The sequence below is a fragment of the Sciurus vulgaris genome (assembly GCF_902686455.1).
Source record: "Sciurus vulgaris genome assembly, chromosome: 2".
Taxonomy (NCBI): Eukaryota; Metazoa; Chordata; class Mammalia; order Rodentia; family Sciuridae; genus Sciurus; species Sciurus vulgaris.
This window is the reverse complement of record NC_136462.1, coordinates 22,642,858-22,664,836: the sequence shown is the minus strand read 5'-3', so window position 1 is coordinate 22,664,836 and position 21,979 is coordinate 22,642,858.

Below are 21,979 nucleotides of genomic sequence, written 5' to 3'. Positions count from 1 at the left end.
ATAAATTCAGTATAAAAATGTTAACCTTCTCATTGCTCACTTCTAATATGTTGAAAAGTTTGAGTTTTGTATATTGATCTTGTATTTTGCTAAGTTTTTAAATTCACCTCTTACATTTGGTAGCTTTTAATATATTCCTTATGACTTTCCATGCATTTAGTTATATCATTTGCAAGTAAAGGTAGGTTTTCTTTTTTCTACAGCATTTGCCGTTTATTTATTTATAAAGCTTTATTGTACTTGTTAAGGCCTCTGGTAGAATGTTAAATAGCAAAGGTGTTATTAGATATCCTTACATTTTCTTGATTGTTGTCCAAATTATTCAATATTTTGTAATTAACTGTGGTGCTTTAGGTTTTACATAATTGCCCTTAATTATGTTGACGATGATTCCAAACAAGAGTTACTGGGAATGTTTACATAAATCAGTGTTAAGTTTTGTCAACTGTTTTTTTTTTTTTTCTCCATCTAATAAAATGATCATATGGTAATTCCCCTTTATTTCATTAACATGTGAGTTGTAATGATTAAAGAAGTTTAATCTTCTTTTCTGGGGATAAATACCATTTGATTATGAATTTTTATCATTTTCATATGTTGCTACATGTAATTTATGAAGATTTTGTGAAAGAATTTAATTTTTATGTTCATGAAGAATATTCTGCAATTTTTTTCTAGTAATATCCTTTATGAAGTCTTGGGTTTATAAAATGAATTGTAAATTATTTCCTTCTCTATTTTCTAATAAATTTTGTATAGGAGTAGTATTATATTTCTTTCTTAAGTGTTTCAATTCACTAGTAAAGCTCTAAGGGATGTAGGGATGTAGGTATTTTTGTTTTTTTGTTGTTTTGGTAGGGAAATTTTAACTACAAATTTAATATATTTGATTGATTAAAATGACCAAAGGTTTCTATTTCTTCTTTAAAACTTTTTTGTAATTTGTGTCATCTAAGAATTTCTTTTAATCTAAATTTTCAAATTTACTATTTTAAAATTTTTCACAGTATTCTTTGATTCGTTTAATGTATACAGGATTTATAGTCATAGCATTTCTGATATTGGTTATTTTTTCTCTCTTTGTCTCTGTTTTTCTTTGTCTCTTTCTCTTTCAGAATGTAGGATTGTGTCTTTCTTGATCAGACCAGCTAGATGTACCAATTTCATAAGTCATTTCCAAGAAGAAAGCTTTGATTTTATTAATTTTTTCTTTCTTCTTTTTCTCTTCTTCCCCCTACCTCTTTCCTTTTATTTTCTATTTCATTGGATGTTTTTAACTCTTATCTGTATTATTTTATTCCTTCTATTTTGATATTTCTACTTTTCACAACTCCTTAAGGTGGTAAGTTTAATCTTTAATTTAGATCACTCTTCTTTTCTAATACACAAACTGAAAGGAGCATATTTCCCTCTAAGAACTACTTAACTATTTTGGCTGCACTCCATAAATCTTTTATGTTGTATTTTTAAATGATTTCATTCCAATGTAATTGAACAAGCATTTCATGTATTTAAATTATACTATATATAATATAATATGTATTTTTTATATATACATATATGCATGCATATGTATATGTAATATGTATATTATATATATATCACTATAGCACATTTGGAATATTTACCATATATATCACCCCTGAGAGTTTTTCTCATAGCCATTTGTTCCTTTATAATCTCTTCATCTTGCTTCTCTTCTTTACCCATGCAACCTGCTCATATATACTGTATACTGTGTGGCATATTCTAAAGTTTTATAGAATCATATAGTATTCATAATTTTTAAGGTGGCTTTTTCATTCAGCATAATCATTTTGTGATTCATGTTGCAGCATATAAGAATGATTTGTTCTATTTTTATGATAAATTTTGTTCCATGATATGGTGCAATATATTTATCCATTCACATTTCGTGAAAACTATTTCTAGATTTTTGTTATTACAAATTAAGCTGATATGAACATTCATGTCCTTACATCTGTGATTCATTTTGAATTCAAATGTGGTAAGAAATATGGACCAAATAATTCTTTCCACATATGGATATTCATTTGTTGTATTAATATTCATTAAAAAGACTATCTTATCCCCACTGAATTGCCTTTGAAATTTTTCCAGTATCAGTTGAAAGTATTTGCATGTGTCTATCTCTAGGCCCCATCACTAATAATAATATTGCATTAGTTTGATCCTGAAGTTTTAGAGTATATCTAAATCTAGGTAGAGTTTGTTTTAAAACTCTATTTTCCTTCCTAAATTGTTTTAATTATTTCAAATGCTTTGCATTTTTATAGAACTTTAGCTTGACATTTTCTCCATTGACTGGGAGTTTGAATGGAATTGTGTTGAATCTATAAAGCAGTTGGGGAGAATTAACATCTTACTAATACTGAATCTTCTCACCCAAGAAAAAGATAAATATTTTCATTAATTAGATTTTCTTTGTTTTAGCAATTCTTTATATTTGTCAGTATACAAGTCTTGAATATATTATATCAGATTGATCCCTAAGTGTTTCTCATTTTATATTATTGTCAACTGTATTAGTCTTGAAGATAAATTTTATTTACCTAATGTTTGTTACTAGTATATACAAAATTAATATTGTGTATTTATCTTATATTCTATGATCTTACTGTACTCAGTTTTTCTAGTAAATTCTTTGTAGATTCCATCATACATTTTACACAGACAAATCTGTCATTGAAAAAAAAATACTTTTTAAAAACAATGTTAAACCTTCCATTTATTTTTCTTGTGTTATTGCATTAAAGTATGATGGTGAATAAAGGACATAAAAGTGGAATTCCTTAGCTTATTCCTGACCTTAAGGTTGAATGATCCACACTTAAGCATCATGTTAGCTACAGATTATTATCTGGATGAGGAATTGTCTTTTGGTCTTAGTTTGCTAAGTGTTTTAGTCAACTTTTTCACTGCTGTGACTAAAAGACCTGACAAGAACAATTCTAAGGAGGAAGAGTTTATTTTGAAGCTCATGGTTTCAGAGTCTCAGTCCATAGATGACTGACTCCATTCCCTGGGGCCCAAGGTGAGCAAAACATCATGGCAGAAAGGTGTGGCAGAGCAAAGCAGTTGGAAATGTGGCACCAAGGAGAAAACACACACACACACACACACACACACACACACCATGGGGGGGGAGAGACAGACAGACCACTCTTCGGGGACAAAATATATACCCCAAAAGCATGTCCCCAATGACTCGCCTCCTCTAGCCACATCCTACACTGCCTAAGGTTACCCCCAAGTTACTCCCTATCAGGGGATTAATCCACTGATTATGTTATACCTTTCAAAATTAATCATTTCATCTCTGTAAATTCTTCCATTGTCTCTCTCACACATGAACTTTTGGTGAACACCTGATAAATCATAACATTAAGAGAGATTTTTTTTTTTTTAATCAGAAACTCAGAAACAGATACTGACTTTTGCCAGATGTTTTTTCTACATTTTTGTCATGATCATTTTAATTTACAATTTTAGTTTATTACTATCTTTTTTATTTTTACATCAATGTACTATGTAATTTTTGTATTCATGGCAGTTTTTCCTTGTAATGTCTTTGTTTTGTTTTGGTATCAGGGTAATGCTGGAATCATTGAATGAGTTGGATAGTTTTCTTTTTGTAATTTCTGACAAACTTTGTACAGAATTGATGTAACTTTTGCTTTTGTTTTTGTAGGCAATTAGTTAAGCTTTGTACTTCAAATTTGTTTATAGGGTGGTAGCTGTCATTTTAGTTCAGATATTTTGTCTCAGGGGCTATATTTCTGTGCAAAAAAAAATATGATTCAGGTGCTAGTCAGAGGGTACATAGATAGAAATTGGGGAATTTGGAAATATTTCCTCTGTATGGTTTACTTCTTGGATTCCCTCTGTATGACTCATGGCCATGGTTACCCCAGATTCAATCTTCTTTCTTCCCCAAGTCAGAAAGACTACAGATTTTACCATTCCAGTAACTCCAAACATTTTAGTGACTGAAACTGGATTCAAGGTAAAAGCTATGAAAATAGGAATTCATTTCTTACAAATTCTCTACTCCACAGTGAACTCTCTTATCAGGATATGGCTTCATTTTCCAGTGCAGATTGGAAACTGCTTTTTGTATTGTGTCTAAAATTTATAGATGTCACCTGAGGAGTACCATAGAATATTATTTAGCCACTACTGGGTGTGGAAGTCTTCTGATTTGCTTTATATATTTTCTTTGATATTTCCTTATATTTTAAACTCCTTTATTTAAACCATTGTTTCATTTGGTGTGCCTGCCTCTGACAACATCATTGATACTTCAATGTGCAATATCTAATTTGATCTCAGTTTAGAAACTACAATTCTTATTGTAGTAGAGTTTGATTTAAATTAAGAATAGATCATCTTTGAGACAGTCTTATAACCATAAAGAGTATGACCTTAATTATGCAAATTTTTTAAAATTAATTTTATTGTAAACAAATGGGATACATGTTGTTTCTGTTTGTACATGGAGTAATGGCATACCATTTGTGTTAATTATGCAAATTTTGTGTAACAAATTGTGATTGCTTGCAAATTCTATTTAACTACTTCCTGGTTTTCATTTTCTTGGTATTATTAAAATTACAGTCCCCCATGTAAAATTTGAAAAAGTAATGTTTTTATTATCCACACACATTCTTACATATAGACATACTCTCATGTTTTACAAATTTGAGCCTAATTACCCTGCAGCTTTCAACTACTTAAGACAAACAAGTGAAAGGAAGCCATATAAATATATTTTTTATTAATTATTAAAAGAGCATAGTGATTTATGCATATTTGTTGGGGTGAGTATATAAGATGAAAGCTAAAATTAATTTTCAACTACTGATAACCCAGAATGGTGTTTTGAAAAATAATTTATTGCTAATATTGTAACAATATTTTTTGAAAAAATGAAACATTTGTTATTTTTTTTAGCACTGTCTATAGGATGTCCTTATAAGTGAAAAAACTTAAAATAATAGGTTTTATGCCTGTGAATCATTTTCACCAATACTTGTTGACAAAATACATAACTAGAAATATGGAGTCCACTCATTGATTCAATATAAGTTCATATTTTTTCTAAAAATTTATTTCGTTTCTCAATTTTTCTGTTAAGATTTAATTTCAGGACATTTTGAAATTTTTCACTTGAAATAAATTTTAAGCTTATGGATTTACCAGAATAATATGTGCTTTGGAGCCTTGTCATCTGGTACTAAGAATATATGTCCTTTTGTCCAATGCGAAAGAATATATTTTGGTATTTTGATTTCAGTTTTATCTAAATAATTAATCTATATGGATAGATGAAGTCAATTTATTCATTGAACTACATATGTCTTTATATTTCTCAAGATTTAAGTGTTTTTCACTCTGTCACAAGCTGAATTCCAGAGGTGAAGGAATTAATCTTTATTTTCCCTTTCCAAATTCCCAGTAGCCAGGTAGATATAACTCACATAGGAACTTTATTTTCTGATCTCAAAAATAACTATCCTCAAAGACCAAACAGAGGAAACACACATGGACTATAAGTTAGACGATTTTTGAGTCATTTCGATGGAGCCTCTTTAACCCATTAGAAAATAACATTGATATTGAAGAAATTACTAACTGAACCATGAAAAGCCTCATGTGACAGGAACTGAAAACTATCCTTTAATCCTTATGTGGATTAGAAGTATTATGGTAGAAAAATCATTTGAGGGTAATCTAAAAGGGTTTAAGTAATAGTAATAAAGATGTTAATTTAAAGAAAATGTATAATATCAGAAAAATATCCAATTGCAAGTCTCTAGTGGGAAATTATGGGAACTTTGGGGGAAGAATATTTCAAGAAGTATCTTCTCATTCAGGAGCCAGACAAAATGCTTTAGCAGAGCTGAGTTACTTTACTCCTTAGTTCCATGTCATTACAATAATTATAATATGGTATAGTGATGACTATGGAAATCCACATGGAGCACAATGTATTGACCTTGAAATCCAGCACAGATGCATAGTTTCTGACATGTATGAATTGTGGCAAAGTTCTTAAATGATCATAAGCCATGTTCTCTAGCAGCATGCCAAAAATCAATCTTGTGACTCATAGGAACAACACATTCATGTTATATAAAACATTTATAAAATATTAATTCATTTTATTTTTATTTATTTTAATTTTAATTTTTTGGCATTTCTATTTTTGGTAGACATTAAACAAAATCAAAGCTTACTTTAGATAATTTATATTTCAGTTGTATAATACCCTAGAGGAAGAAAAAACAACAAACTGAAAGGTTGAATGAGCAGAGAAAATTTGAAGTAGCAACTTGGACATTAGCAATACGATGGGAAGATGCAATGACTTCCTGTTTAAGGAGAGAAAAGAACAGAAGAAAGGAAAAATGGTGGCCACTGCAAAATTATAAATTAATCTCTCCCAGGGAATAGGAAGGGCTGAAAAGTTTGATTGACAGCAAGACTCCTGGAATTGTAGAAAGTGGAAATTGCAGCTGACTGTAGCACAACAGCCAAGAGCATGGCTGGTGGCAGAAAACAACAGGAAGGCAATTCTTCAAAGACATGTTCTGTCTGCTTGCAGAATTCCAGTAGCTTGTCTGTGAGGGAAAGGAACACCACAGATCTCGGTGAAGATGTAGGCCATCAAAAAGGCTGACAGTCAACACATTCCATGCAATTCTGTTAGGAGAAAGCGTGCACATTCGTTTTTTTCTTGTGCTATACCTATCTTGTTGATATTCAATGTACACATTTAACGTGTTGTATCTGTATATGGATGGATAGATAGATAGGTTTAGATTTCAGTCCTGCCCAGTCAGAACATGCTTAGAGCAACTCTGCCACATGATAAAATGGATACTCTGAGATAGAGTCATTTTTCCAAACAGGTGCCCTTGCTCACCAGCCAATTTTGTATAAAGTTGAAGCTGGCCTCCTTTGTGCCTTCAATCAGTTTTGCAAGGTTGTGAATATTCGTGCTTTAAGGATTTGTGTCTCTTTTTCCTGATAGTATTATTTGTCCCGGGAACATATTATTTTTACATTATAGAATCTTACAATCACAATCTCTGAAAGGTCTCTTCTGATTTCCTTAGGCAGAATTCATTACTGCATATCTGCATCCCTGCAGCATTTTATAAAACACTTCTGTCACTGCAATTACATTATGATTTTATTTGTCTTTTTTCATCCATCTTGTTTATTCTGCTGTAAACAACTAAAAAAAGTGACAGTGTTCTATTCACCTATGTGTTTCAAAATTTCAAACAAAGTACATTTTTACTCTATTGCTTTCTCCAATGATGTGTAACAAATGACAATAAATTTAGTTACTTAACACCCATTTATTATCTTATACTTTCTGTGAGTTGGAAGTCCATGTGAGTTTGACTATGTTCTTTGCTATGGTCTCACAGAACAAAAGCAAGGTATATCAGACTGAATTCTTACTCCTGGAAATTGAGGAGAATCTGCTTCCAAGTTCATGCAAGTTGTTGTTGGAATTGAGTTTCTTTTATTTTAGGACTGAGGGGTCATGATTCTCTTGGTTTTGGTCAGCAAGGGGTCCCTCTGATCCTTTAGGGACTGCTTGTATGTCTCAATCTGGGGCACCCATCTATCCACAAGTCATATATGGTACCTCAACTCCTTCTTATACATTGATCTGCCTTCCCTTTTTATAAGTCACGAAAAAGATCTCTCCATTTTTAAAGGGAGCTTATATTATACCCATTCAGCTATCTTAGTTTTGCCATGCAATGTGAAATCATATGAACTGATACCACATCATTGTCATAAGTTTTTCTCACACTGAAAAGAGAAGTGGGACCTGTGGCAGGTATAGGGATACTGGGGTCATCCTTAAAGTTCTTCCTGCAAAGTAAACACAAAACATGTATTTAATAACAAGCAATCTTCCACGTGTTGAATTTTCGTAGCAGATAAACATTTAAGATGTAAATGTCTGAAACTTTGTATTGATTTTTCAGCTACAAAGAGCCACAAGTACATGGGCATAATTTCGTCTTATGTTATTTTTAGTATACATCTATCAAAGCAGGACTGAGCCAGACTGATCATCAATGGGTAATGTAATTGAATTTGTATAAAGTATTTAATAGCTTCACTACCTCAGAAAAGTAAGTTTTGAAGTTTGAAAATTGTTGTATAAGGTGGGATTAGATTCATGTGGAGATGACTGCAAATACTAATAGCAGTAATTTTAATAGGACAGACCTTTATTTCTCTGTCAGGTATAGGTCTCAGGTTGGCAGTTGATAGGGAATAGTTATGGTGGCTTTTAAGTGTCAGGCCTCTAGAATTCTCTGAAGCGGGTATAGCATGCATTCCAATGATGATCTCATGATCTGTGGTTAGAATACCCGGTTTGCCTCTGTGTTTCACCCAGTGGGAAGGGGTAAGCATAGTTATGCCAACCTTGCTTCACACCCCAGTAGTTACTTCAGAAATTGCAAATAACCCCCTCTCATGCGTCATTAATTAACCCTGTTCACAGTCACTCTTAGTTGTAAGGAAGGCTGGAAAATGTAACACTACTTCGGATTCTCATATGCATTACTAAAAGTTATGGATTACATTTCTGGACATTATGAAAGTTATACACCTTGTGTAGGTAGCAGCTAAGAGTAAGTACACATATATTTTCTATATTTGTCAAGTGTGTTAATCTGACCTAAGAACTCATTCAATAAGTAAAGTCCTATTCCTAGTACATGTGTCAATATCTGTCAATTTAATATTGTAGTTATCCACTGTGGCTATAATACTTAGGGCAAACAAACAAACTGGACAAAAATTTTCAAAATAAAATCTGGGAGAGTGGTGACCAGTACATAGGAGTCTTTGAGATCACAATACTTTCTTAAGGAACTAGAAATCCACATGTGTGGGTAGGGACATGCATGTGCCTAGGCAAGCTCTTAGAAGTCCCTAAAACCTCACTCTGCTTGAACCTGAGGGTTTTCAAAGCAGCGTGTGATGTGGGAGTCAGAGTTTTAAACTGCTAGAGAATTGAAAGTATGTCCCAACAGAACAGAGCAAATATGTGTAAGACTTACTGGTTCACTTTATTAAAACACAAAAACAAAACACATCCAAAAGCTCCCCTGTTTCATCATTAGCTAACCACTAAGCCAGAGATATCACTGGCTTCACACTTCAGTGAGTAAAAACTTTTTAGATTTAATCTACAAAAGTCACTAAGCAAACAAAGTAGTAAGAAATAACAACAACAGCCAGAAGGAGGTAGAATCTGAGGTACAGAGTTTTCAACTACTGTCAACCCAGTGTCCACAGGTTTCTCCTCCATGGGTTCTGCAGCCATAGATCAACCAACCACAGATTGAAAATATTAAGAAAAGTTTGTGTCCATGCTAAACAAATACAGACTTTATGTATCGTCATTGTCCCCTGAACACAACTATTTATATAGTATTTACATTGTGTTAGGTTTTATAAATAATCTATAGATGATGAAGGAGGATGTTCATAGGTTATAGGCAATTACTACCCCATTTTAAATTAGTGACTTGTGTGCATCAGTAGATTTGGTATAGTGAGGGGTCCTGGAACAAATCATCTATGGATACCAAAAGATGACTACTTATTATTTAAAATGTACAGTTTTTAACAATAAAATACGATGTGCCATAGTCTCCATATATGGAAAAGATACAAACTGTCCCTGAACAAGTCTATTATTTTTAGACTTACCGTATACCAGTTCTAAATCAGTTATCTTAAAGAATTGAAGGAAATCATATATAAGGAACAAAAGGAAAGAGTAAAACAACGTCTCAACCATCAGAAAATACTGATAAAGAGGGCTGGGTTATAGCTCAGTGGTAGGACAGCGGAGATTGCATATTCAAATTGCTGAAAGACAGTATCAGCAAACACTCTACATCCAGCATAACTGTCCATCCAAAAACAAACAAACAAAACAGCAAAGAGCAATAACAAAAACAGAAACAAAAACATTTACAATATTTCAAGATAAACAAAAGCAGGAAAGGCAATACTAGCTGAGCTTCCCTACAAAGAATGTTAAAGGCTTCAGGCTGAAATGAAAGGGCACTTAGATATGAACTGGACTCCATAGGAAGAAACAGAAAGTGCTAGTGAGTTGTCTTCAAAAGTAAATATAAATGTATTTTTGTTGGCAAGTCTTTTCTTCTGTTTGGTTCACAACTATAAAAAAGCAGTAATTGCAAAGCTGTAATTACATGATGTACAATGATCTCGTGCTGTATAATTTATAATGATCTTACTGTGTATGAAGATGTAATTTTGTGACAATAAAGTCCAAGGAGGAGGGAGGGAACGGAGCTATTATGGAGCAAAGTTTTTGCATACTCTTGAAATTTAGTTGGTATTAATTCTAACTAGAGTGTTTTAAGATGTTAATTAGAATTCCTGGGGAAGCTATTAAAAATAATTTTAAAATATAGTCAGAAAAAAAAGGTAAAAAATATAATTTAATTGGCACACTAGAAAATATATATTTAACACAGAAGAGGGCAGTGATGGAAGAATCAAGGACAAAAGACCTAAAGGCAAAGAAAAAAATAGTCAAATTACAGATGTAAATCCTATGCCATAAGTATTGATATTGACTATAACTGTATTGAATACTGAGAACAAAAGACAGCATAGAAAAATGTGTTAACATGAACATAATTCAGCAATATGCTCTCTATAAAAAATACAATTTGGACTCACGAAAAAAAGAGCTTGGAAGTAAAAGAGTGGGAAAATATATGCCATACAAATAGTAAATAGGAGAGAACAGAGTAGCTTTACTAATGTTAGATAAAAAAGAGTCTAGTACAAAAATTAGTCTTGAAGAGAAAGACAGACATTAATAGTGATAAAAGTTTTAATCCACCACCTTACAAACATATGTACTAAACACCTAACAACACAGTTCCACAACCCATGGCACTCCTTCTAAATGGATTCTGGCTTGTCTTGTGAAATAACATATAATCTAACCTGAAAAATGTTTTGTGTGATGGTAGATAGGCTCATCGACAGATTCCTGTTACATGGAGTTGGTTTATAATATTGTGCACATCTCTTACTTTCTTGCTGTCTTCTGCTGTTCATTGAGGGAAGTGGGGTATTGCCAAAATTCAAGCAGAATTACACATTCCAACAATAATGTTTGCAGAACCCAATACTCTACTTCTGGGATATGCTCCAGAATAGGTCATATGTGGAGCTAAAAATCAAACCAGAAAATTATGTTCTCGAACCATAATGGAATGAAATTAAAGGTTATAAAAATAAATTTGGAAAATTCTTAAGTATGTGAAAATAAAAAAAAAAAAACACTTGTTACTAAAAAATTAACAAGTCAAGGTAAAGATGGAAAAGTTAAAAGAGAAACACTTCGAAATGGAAGAAAATGATGTAAGATATTATAACTTAAGGAATGCAGCTAGTGCAGTAGTCAGATAAAACATATAATTTTAAATGCCTATATTTAAAAAATGCCAATAATTACCTTAGAAATTAGAGAACAAAAGCAATCTAAACATAAAGCCAGAAGCAAAAGGAAAAAAATAAAAATTAGACTGCAAATAACTAGAACAGAATATAATAAGAAAAAACCTTGAAATTTGGTTCTTTTAAATGATAAACAAAATTGAGCCCCACAAAATACCTATAGAAATTTAAAAATGCAGAATACAAAACCAGGTATTATAGATGGAACATCACTACAGAACTTACGGAAATAAATGTGACTCTAAGAGGATACTATGTGCAACTCTATTCCAACTAATTACCTAATTAAGTGAAATGGGGCAAATCATAGAAAGATCAAATTATCAAAAATCAAGAGGAAAAAGAAAGTCTGGTAGACCCCAAACGAACGAACAAACAAAAAATAGTACATTAAAATCTCATGAAGAAAAATCTAGACTTGTTTGATGACTTCTTCCACCATGTTTTTAAAAATGAATAATGGTAATGCTTTACAAACTCTTCCAAAACATAGAAAAGGTGAGAAAAGTTACCAATTCATTCTACAAGATCAATATCCTTCTGATACCATGACCTAAAACATTACAAGGAAAGAGAACTGAAGACCAATATTGTTATAAATATCAACACAAATTCTTTAACAGGTTACTAGTAAACTGAATCTGGTGATGAACAAAGAGAATTATAAACAATGACTGAAGGAGAATTATGCTGGGATGAAAATTTGTTTTAAAATGAGAAAATCCATGTAATATATAAAGAATAAAAAAGATATAATTATCTTAACCAATGTAAAAAATAATTTTACAAAGTAAAGCATTCTTTGGTGACAAAAATCTCTCGGTGACCTAAGAATAAGACTTTTCAAAGTTTAGAACAGAAAAATCCATAGTTAACATCATAATGATGAAATATGAATGCTTTTACCTTGGTATCAGGAACCAGACAAGAGTACTCAATCTCACCATTTCTATTTAACATTGCGCTGGATTTTCTAGCCTGGGCAATTTGTCAAGCAAAAGAAAAGTCATCTAGACTAAATATAAGAAAGCAAAATTACCTCTAGTCTCAGATGATTTTATATATTAGAAGTCTTAAAAACCCCTTCCCCCCAACACACACACACAAACACTAGTATCAGTAAACAATTTTGGCAAGGTTTCAAGATTCAAAACTGGGCTGGGTGTGGCTCTGAGGTAGAAGACTTGCCTAGCGTGTGCAAAGCTCTGGATTCAAACCCTAGCACTGCAAATAAAAAAAGGTACAAGATGAATGTATTATTTACTTTCCATAACTCTAACGAATACCTGAAATAATCAACTTCTAAAGCGAAAAGGTTTAGTTTGGCTCACAGTTGAAGAGGTTCTAGTCCATGGTCAGCTGGCCTTGTTGATTTTAGGCTTGTGTGAGGTAGCACATTACTGCAGGAACCTGTGGCAGAGTTAAACCTCTCATCTCATGGTCAGGAGGAAAGAAAGGAAAAGGAGGGCTGGGGTCTTACTATCCCTTTGGAGAACATGCCCCTGGAGCCCTGGAGACTCTCACTGGACCCTACTTCTTAAAGTTTCCTGTACCTCCCAACCATGCCAAGCTGAGAATCAATCCTTGAACATATGTGCCTTTGGGGTACATTCCAGATTCAAACAGTAGCAATCAATGTACAAAAATCTATTTTATGCCTGTACATTAGCTATAGACAGTTTGAAAATAAAAAAAGTAATTTACAACAATATCGAATAGAATATACTGTATGAATAAACAAGAGGTGTAGAGGTGTAAACTTTTACATGAAAATCTATAAAATAGTGTTGAACAAAATTTTATAAGAAGCAAAACAGAAAGGGAAAAACAGTCCCTATTTATGTATTAGAATATCTCTAAGATGGCATTAAGTTTCAAATTTATCTACAGATTCCATGCATTCCCCGTTTTTTTTTTTTTTTTTTTTTTTTGGTTCAGAAAAGCCTAAAACCTAAAATTTATATGGAAATGCAAGAGATACAAATAGTTTTGTTGAGTGACAGAACAATAATTTATAAAAACAATCATATTTTGGAGAATTCATTGGTACCCTGACTCTTCTCCAACTTTGGGAGCCTTTCACAGTAACACTGATTATAATTCAGGGAAGAATAATTATAAAATGGCCACATTCTTCTTCCCTGTCTATTGCATATAAACTATGAGTTTGGTTCAGGGATAAAACAGCAAGTGCCTGGCATAAAAACAGAACAGAGATGTTTTAAATTAGGAAACAGAGACCACTGGAGTGTGTTTACAAAACTTCTGCCCCATGAGGTCTTCCTGAGATGAATTGACATGCCCTTCTCAACATGAGAGAATTGAGCATAGGATTTTGATTTTTAAAATGTCTCCTCACGCTCTGCAGTTCTTAGCAGCTCAGTGAGAGAAAAGCAGGTTGCTGTCTCTGGATTTAACCAACAAATGAATAATGCTCATTCAGAGAAACGACCTGTGGTTTGTCAGATGCCACGCTCTACACAGCCTCCTCTCAATGGGATAGCTAGACAGCACGCAGTGTCACAGTGCACAGGGTTAGTTGTTGGGGAAGGAATTGTGGCAAGCCATGTGTCTCAATCCGGAGAGGAGAGATGGGTGGAACGATTCAGTGTCCTGGAGAAATAGTGCTTTCACAGGCTCTGAGTTGATTCCACACATCACAGTTTGGTTTCTGGTGAAAGGCTCTGTCATTATCCCTGTTCTCTTAGTTGTTAAAACCAGGCATGAGACAGACATCACTACCCTATGTGCATGTATGATTACATGATTGGTATGAATCTACATCATGCACAACCGTAGAAACGAAAAGATGTACCCCATGTGCGCACAATAAATCAAATTGCAGTCTGTAAAAATAAAAAAATAATTAAAAAATATATACTTTATATATTTAAGAAAAAAGCATGATCTATAAAGGTGGTGGTAGTAGTGGCAGGGCGGGGTTGGGGGGGGGCGGGAAACTGTTGGAATTGAGAAAATAGACTTTGAGGGGAAAAAAATCCTAGGTTTGTGTCCTAGCTCTGTAACTTAAAAAACCAAAGGAATTTTTCCAAGTCTTCATCATCTGGTTTACTCCACTGCAAAACTCAAGTAACAATAGGATTATCTTCACTGAGTTGCTGTAACTATTAAATGATCTAGCATTTGCTATCCATAAGAGACAATTCTTCTGTTTATGTATTTATTTTTTATACCAGCATTGAGTCTTTTTTTTTCTTTTTCCTTTTTTTTTTTTTTTTGCGGTACTGGGAATCGAACTCAGGGCCTTGTGCTTGCGAGGCAAGCACTCTACCAGCTGAGCTATCTCCCCAGCCCTTGAGTCTTTTAATTTAATTTAATTTTTTTAATTTTTTTTATTTATTTATTTATTTATTTATTTTTTTATTTTAGACAGGCTCTCTCTAAGTTACTCAGGGACTTGCTAAATTGCTGAGGCTGGCTTTGAACTTGTGGTCCTCCTGCTTCAGCCTCCTGAGCTGCTGGAATTTCAGGTCAGCACCGGCCATAAGTGACAATTCTTAATACTTTTTATTAAATGAGAAACGGATTTTTATTTTATATCGGTGTGCTAACCAGCCTTCATAGATTTCTAGAGTCTTGAGCCCAATCCTCTGAATCAGATAAGAGATTGCCTTGACAGAGCTGTAAAAACTTATTCCCCAGAATTTATCCTAGACTTCAACCATGACTAACATCCCAAGCCCATCACTTTCATGAAATATGGATTTTAATAGGTCATACAAGAGAAAAAGATAAGAGATTCTCCTAGTTGCCAAACTCAAGGAATACACGCTCCCTTAAATAGAAAGGAAAATGAGACAGGTGTTCGGAACTATTCTGGCATGTCAATCTTATAACTATGTGTGGGGACAGGGGGATTATGCAGCACCAAATAGCCTGGAAGTGATCATTTTATATTATTATTCTTTAAAGATAAGGAAAGTAAGGTCAAGACGGTTAAGCTACTCAGCAAAGAGCAAATAGTTTTTCCATAGTTTACCTTTAAGCAATTCTTCTGATTCTCAGCTTATTGAATTTTACTTTAGGCTGCATAGGAGCGAGAAAAGTAGGTAAGTAGGCTTGGACACTGCCTATGAGAGCTTCCATAGAAAGTGGAACGTTAATTCCCATGGCAGTAAGTAGAGGAAGACCAGGAGAGTCCCCAGTTTTCATCTGCCCAATATGGGCAAGAATTCCCTTTCTTGCATCATGTTATCTGCCAGCATGCATATTATACAGTGAGACAAAGTCATCTTGGAGAGAACTTTCTATTTGTTCCAAATGAAAACATGAATTGAGCCCTTGGGGAAAAAAATGAAGCTATGAGATTGCCCATATCAGGCCAGCAGGTAAACTTGGTGCTGATTCAAACCCAAGAGAGAGATGGTGAGACATCAAAGAAAAAGGGGAGGGACCAGCAGAGCAGGAGCTTGGAGCTGGCAGCTGACCAACAGGCTCCTGACAAGAAGCTAAATTATGCATCTTATTTAGTACATTTATTAAAAGAACATTTCTAGGCAAACATCCCAAAACAAATGTGACTATCAGTTAAGCTCCCTGCTGTCCTGAGCAGATTTAGTGCATGACAATTTTCTCATAATGGCTTTGTGGTGTTTGCTGAGTTTCGTCTCTTTACAGCATTTTATGAATTGTCATTCCATGGGAGATTTTAAATAGGCCGATTTGTCCTTCATTTGTGGTTGTTCAGCAAAGTCAGAAATGGATAAATGCAAAGATGGTAAAGGAATGGTAAGAACAAATAATATTCTACTTGTTTTTGATTGACTTTGTCAAAAAATCAAATTACCACTCTTCCCTACTGTTCCTTAATTTATTTTAAGAAGTTTTGGAACACTTCTTTTGTACAGAGGCTGAACTCTGGTTCTAGAAGCACAAAGATGGATCAGATAGTGTTTCTGGTACCAAGAAGTACAGCTGTAGGAGGCAGAGAAAACCATGATAAAGAGGAGGCAGACCAAGGTAGACAGGCATGTCCAACGGTGTGAAGCATAAAGCGGGTGTTGCTATTTTCCATAAAAAGTGATGGGCAGAGCAAGAAAAGCTTTCAGAGAAGTGACAGAGATATCCTTGATTCAGGAATAGAGGCAAGGCATTAGGCAAAGATGAATTGCTTGGTGGTTTGGGGAAATGGAAGCTCAGAATGACAGGAGCACAAAAGAAGGAGATGGAAGCAGATGCAGTCTAAGTAAAGATTGGTCAGAGAAGATCAGAGGGTGGATTGCTTTGTACATTGTGTTAAGGATTAAGACATTTTAATTAGGTCTATTTAAATAGTCAAGATAAGAGATTATGTAAATGGAATTAAGGCAGCAGCATTGTGACTCGGAGGGGAAAAAGAAGAGGCATAATAGAAAGACAATAAAATCTGTAGTATTTGATGGCATTTGAAATGAGTGGTGTGTGAGAGAGCCTGTGGAATCTAGGTCTCTGGTCTCTAGCTTGGGGGTCAGGACCATCATGTTAAACTGTTGTGATCCTCATTTGGTGAGGATATAAATTGGTGAAGTATATAAGCAAAAGCAGCAACAAACATCACCATAAGAAAGCAAGCATAGCAAACATTAAACAGTGGTAATTACTAAGTGATATAATTACAGATTATATTGTATAATATTTTCCAAATTAAAAATAATCCTGAATTTCTTTTATGACAGGAAAAATGCAATAAATGTTTCTTTAGTGATTGTAGATGGAATAACAAAGAAGTTCCCGTAAAGTATTTTCCTTTGAGCTTGACTGTGACAGGAATCTTTTCTATTGATAAAGCAGAACTCTAAGTATATGCTGAAATGCAATCATCTCTCGGTATCCTTGGAACTTTGGTTCTAAGACCTCTAGTGCTCGTTTCTTCTATAAATGGCATGACATTTGCATATAAGCTACATCATTTTTCTATATATTTAAAATCATCTCCAGAATACTTGTAATACCTAATATAATGTAAATGTTATATAAAGAGTTGCTGTACTATTTTGTTTAGAGAATAATTATAAAAAATGCATATTACTAAGAATGAAACTCTTGTAGGCTTTATTACTTTATTTTCTGTTGCCATAACAAAATACCAGAAAATGGATAATGTATAAAGAGAGGAAGGTTGTTTAGGCCACAGTTTTGGAGGGTGAATGTCTAGGATTGGATGACCCCATGGGTTTGGCTTTTGGTGAGGGCTTCATGGTAAATGGCATCATGGTGGAAGTACATAGAGAGAGGGGGAGATCACATGATGATGATTCAGGACTCCAGAGGAATTTAGGGCCAAGCTTGCTTTTTTGAGAACTCACTCTTGAGGGAGCTAACAGGCCCCTGAATGAACTACATAAATCCCTTTGGAAGGTTGTATCCCTAATAACCTAACCATATTCCTTTTGGCTCTACTTTTGAAATGTTCCACCACTTCTCAGCATTGTACACTGAAGACCAAGTTTCTGGTGCATGAACCTTTAGGAGATATACTCAAACAACATCTAAGCCATAGCATAGGAATAGCCTTGCAGTACACAGAAGAGATACAAGGTAAACAATGCTCAAACAACGAATGTTGGAGAGACTGGGGAATCTGAGAAATGGCAGGAGACGGAAGGAAGGAGTGCTTAAATGTCAGTAGTGTTCAGCATGTGCAGAATCCAAGTTTTGCTTTTTAGAACTATCTGGAAGTTGATTTTAAAGGTTTTTGATCTGTGGTTAGTTGAGCCTGAAGATGTGGAACCTTTGGATATGGAAGGTCAACTTTACTAGGATTCTGTGGTGGATAATGAAAGATTTTCTTCTTTTTCTAATTTTTGACGCTTACGTTATTCTTCTGAAACTATATTTAACTAGAAAGCAAATAGCATGCTAGGGAAAAGCAGTTACAGTTCACTGTATTTTTACTGATTCTAAGAATTCTCAATGGATCCCAATGGGCGTTCACTAATGTTTGAGATGCACTGAACTGAAGGATTCTTTGGGGGCCTTTCCAAGCTAATAGTCTATGTGTCTTTGATTCATGATTGATTTGTATTTTATTGCAAGGAAAGGGAAGACAAATCTCAAGGATAACTATAAGCTGCTCAGAAGCTTCTCTATAAAATGCCTCCAGCTTGCTGAAGTTCTTTGGTATTTAATCTATGGGATGACTGTAGTTTTTCTTTCTTTCTTTCTCTCTCTCTCTCTTTTTTTTTTTTTTTGGTACTTTTGGAGATTATTATTTATAAATCCCATATCTCCTTTGTTCATACCCTTAACCTGTTGTGATGAAATATAATAATTCTGATTAAGGAACATGCCAGAAAGGCAGTAGTGCATGGATGTAGATAATTTATGGCATTTGTTTTGCAATGACATGGTAAGGAAGACTTACATACTAACATGCACACACGCACACACACACACACACACACACACACACACAATTTATTACAACTTTTGCAACTTCCTTTCCCAGTGTGGTACCATGTTAATATATGACTTTGTTATAAAGATTGTAGATCTCCTTCTTAGTACGTGGTTCATTACCTACAAACCTAGAAGAAATTTTCCTTTATTCTCATTAGCCTCAAACATGATTGAACACAATAATGTACAAGATGATATTATGTGAACTGGAAGGCCTCATACACTATATATTACTATTATATTTAATTAGTATGCATTAAAGCTTCATTACTTGAGCAAAGTTTTACAATTTTAAAGATTTGAAGCTTTAAAAAATAATTGTGGAAGCTCCTATAAAGATAAGGTTTACCTTATTAAGAATACTTTGATAGCAAACAGCTTTTGAAAACAGAGTGTCTTCTCCAGAAGATAGGGAAGATTTATTTGTTCTCCCTCCAGGGCAAAATTTGGACAAGTTAGCTACTAGCCCCTTATAAAATTGAGGGTTCACTAAACTCCGAATTCTTTAGCTGAGATATGAACCCTCTGTGTGTACGGTATTCACCTGGCCCCACTTCGACATTGCACTATGGGACTTGGAGGAGGAAAAAAACAAAAATGATATACATATGAAGCTCGCCATGCCTGATGTACTATGAGTAATGAGTAATGATGTCCTGGGTCTCTGATCCTGGAATCTTGTGTCTTCTGTTGACATCTATGTAACTTTGACAAGGTTAAATTATAAGCTTGTAAACAGGGTAAAATCTCAGACCTTTCACAGTTCCTCACAGGGTATGGATGTATAAGGAGAGGGCATGGATATTTGCTAAATAAAAAATCTAATGCAATCTGCCATAAGGGTTGACGTCCTTAAACTAGTCTTAAAAAAATAAATAAATAAATAAAATAAAGCATGGACACATAAAGCATGCTTGTTTGCTCTCATTTTCTTTTGTTTATTTCTTTCTCTCTCTCTTCCCCTTCTCTCTCTGTCTCTCACTTCTCTTTCCTTCCCCTTCCTCCCTCCTTCCTTTACTCCGATTGCTCTACGTTTTCTATGCTGGTTAAGATTTGTTCCAATATCTATCTGCATTAGCATGTTCACTGGTCCAGGAACAGCATGTCCCTGAAAATCCCTGCTGGATATAAAACTTTCAAGCATAACTAATATGACAGCAAAATGAATTTTATTTAAATGAACAATACATTTCTTGGCCCTCATGGGTCAAGGTTACAATGGAGGAAATTGCCTTTGTTTATGATCATTTGTCATCCATCCGCAAAAACCAAGTTAGCCTAGGAAGCCTGTGTGGACACAAGAATGCTTTTCTTTTTAATAGCATGTTTTCTTTGGAAAACAAACGAGAAAATAACAAAGAAATGATAATTTATAGTTCTGAACAACTGGCTCAGTTTGTTGTAAATAGAAGGCACAGTAAATTGAATACTTAAATTAATACTTTTTTTTTAAACATTGTAACTAAATAAGAAATAGCATGAAGATGAACAACAGTCCCCTAGTCAAAGGAGATTGGGGCGGGGGGGTGTCTCAGAAGAAAGTGACCTTGGGTTCAGGAGTTATTGACTAAACCATTGTTGACTGCCTGACTGTGCACACTTCATCCCATCACATAAATTTACTATACCATGCTGATTCCAAGATAAATGTCATTGCTTTCTACATTTCTTTCTCCTGCAAAGGAGACTTCTGTTTCCTTATAAATCCTTGTTTCTGACATTTTCTGTCTGGGGAAACTGAACCTATGGATGTCACAGACCAAGCCTATTAGCCCATAAAACTGGCATGGAAGAAGCAAAATATTACCATCGGCCCTTACATTTCACTATTTTTCATTCATTTCACATTATTCAACTGCCTTCTCAACCCCTTCAATGTCCCAGGCTTTGTGCTAGGCTCCAAGAAACATGAATTAAATGTGGAAAAAAAAAAAAACAAAAAACCCAACACTTCCTGGGATAATCTGGAAAGTTTTCAACAATTTTCAATCAATTTGCAATCGATCTGCCTATTGAAGAACAACTGAGTGTTTTCTTAGATGAAAAAGTGTTGTAAGAACACTAGTAGAGAGAATAACATATCAAAGTTCTTAAATTCTTTTGGAACAAGTTGTGAAGGCAAACAATGAGTCAATAAAGATTTCTGAAGTTGGATCACACTTATTTTTTAAAAGATAATCATGGTAATAGTATGGTAGATGTTGGGAGTAACCAAGTCAACATGCCTGAAAATTTTTAAAGTAAAGCAATGAGAATGCCATATTTGAAAACTATCATGAAGCAGTTACTCCTACTATAATTTACTGTGGAACATAAGAGCAAAAACTCAGAAGTCTCACATGGATGTGACTTAGATACTCTTAAGTTAGAATAAACAACAACCTATTGAAGGAGAGTCAAAATACAAAAAGTTGTTTTCATTTCACTTCAAAATATTTGTTGAGCATAAAATACTCTAATAAAGTCACTCAGTAGATAGAGAGTTGGCTCTGTGAATTCAGACTTGGAAGAATATTTAAGTTTGGCAATGAAATGTTGAATTGTAAGTCATAAAAGTGTTGAATTTCTTGGTTTCTATGAAGAGGTGGTTTGCACATAAGGTGTCCCCCTAAAACTTGTGTTAATGCAGGAATGTTTGGAGCTAAAATGATTGGATTGCAAGAGGTGTAACTTCACCAGTTCATCCCACTCTGAATGGGCTATCTGGGTGGTGACTGTGGGAAGGTGGGGTATGGCTGGAGGAAGTGAGTCACTAGTGGTGTGAAAAAGTTCATCCTCCCAGTGGCCCCTTCTCTCTGTCTCTGTCTGCTTCCTGGCTGCCACGAATGGAACAATGCTCCTCTACTACACTCTTCCACCATGATGTGCTGCCTCATCTTGGGCCCACAGGAATGGATTCAGTCAGCTACGGACTAAACCTCTGAACCTTGAGTGCCAAATTAACTTTTTCTACTTTAAGATGTTCTTATTGGTATTTTAGTCACAGAAATGCAAACCTGACCAA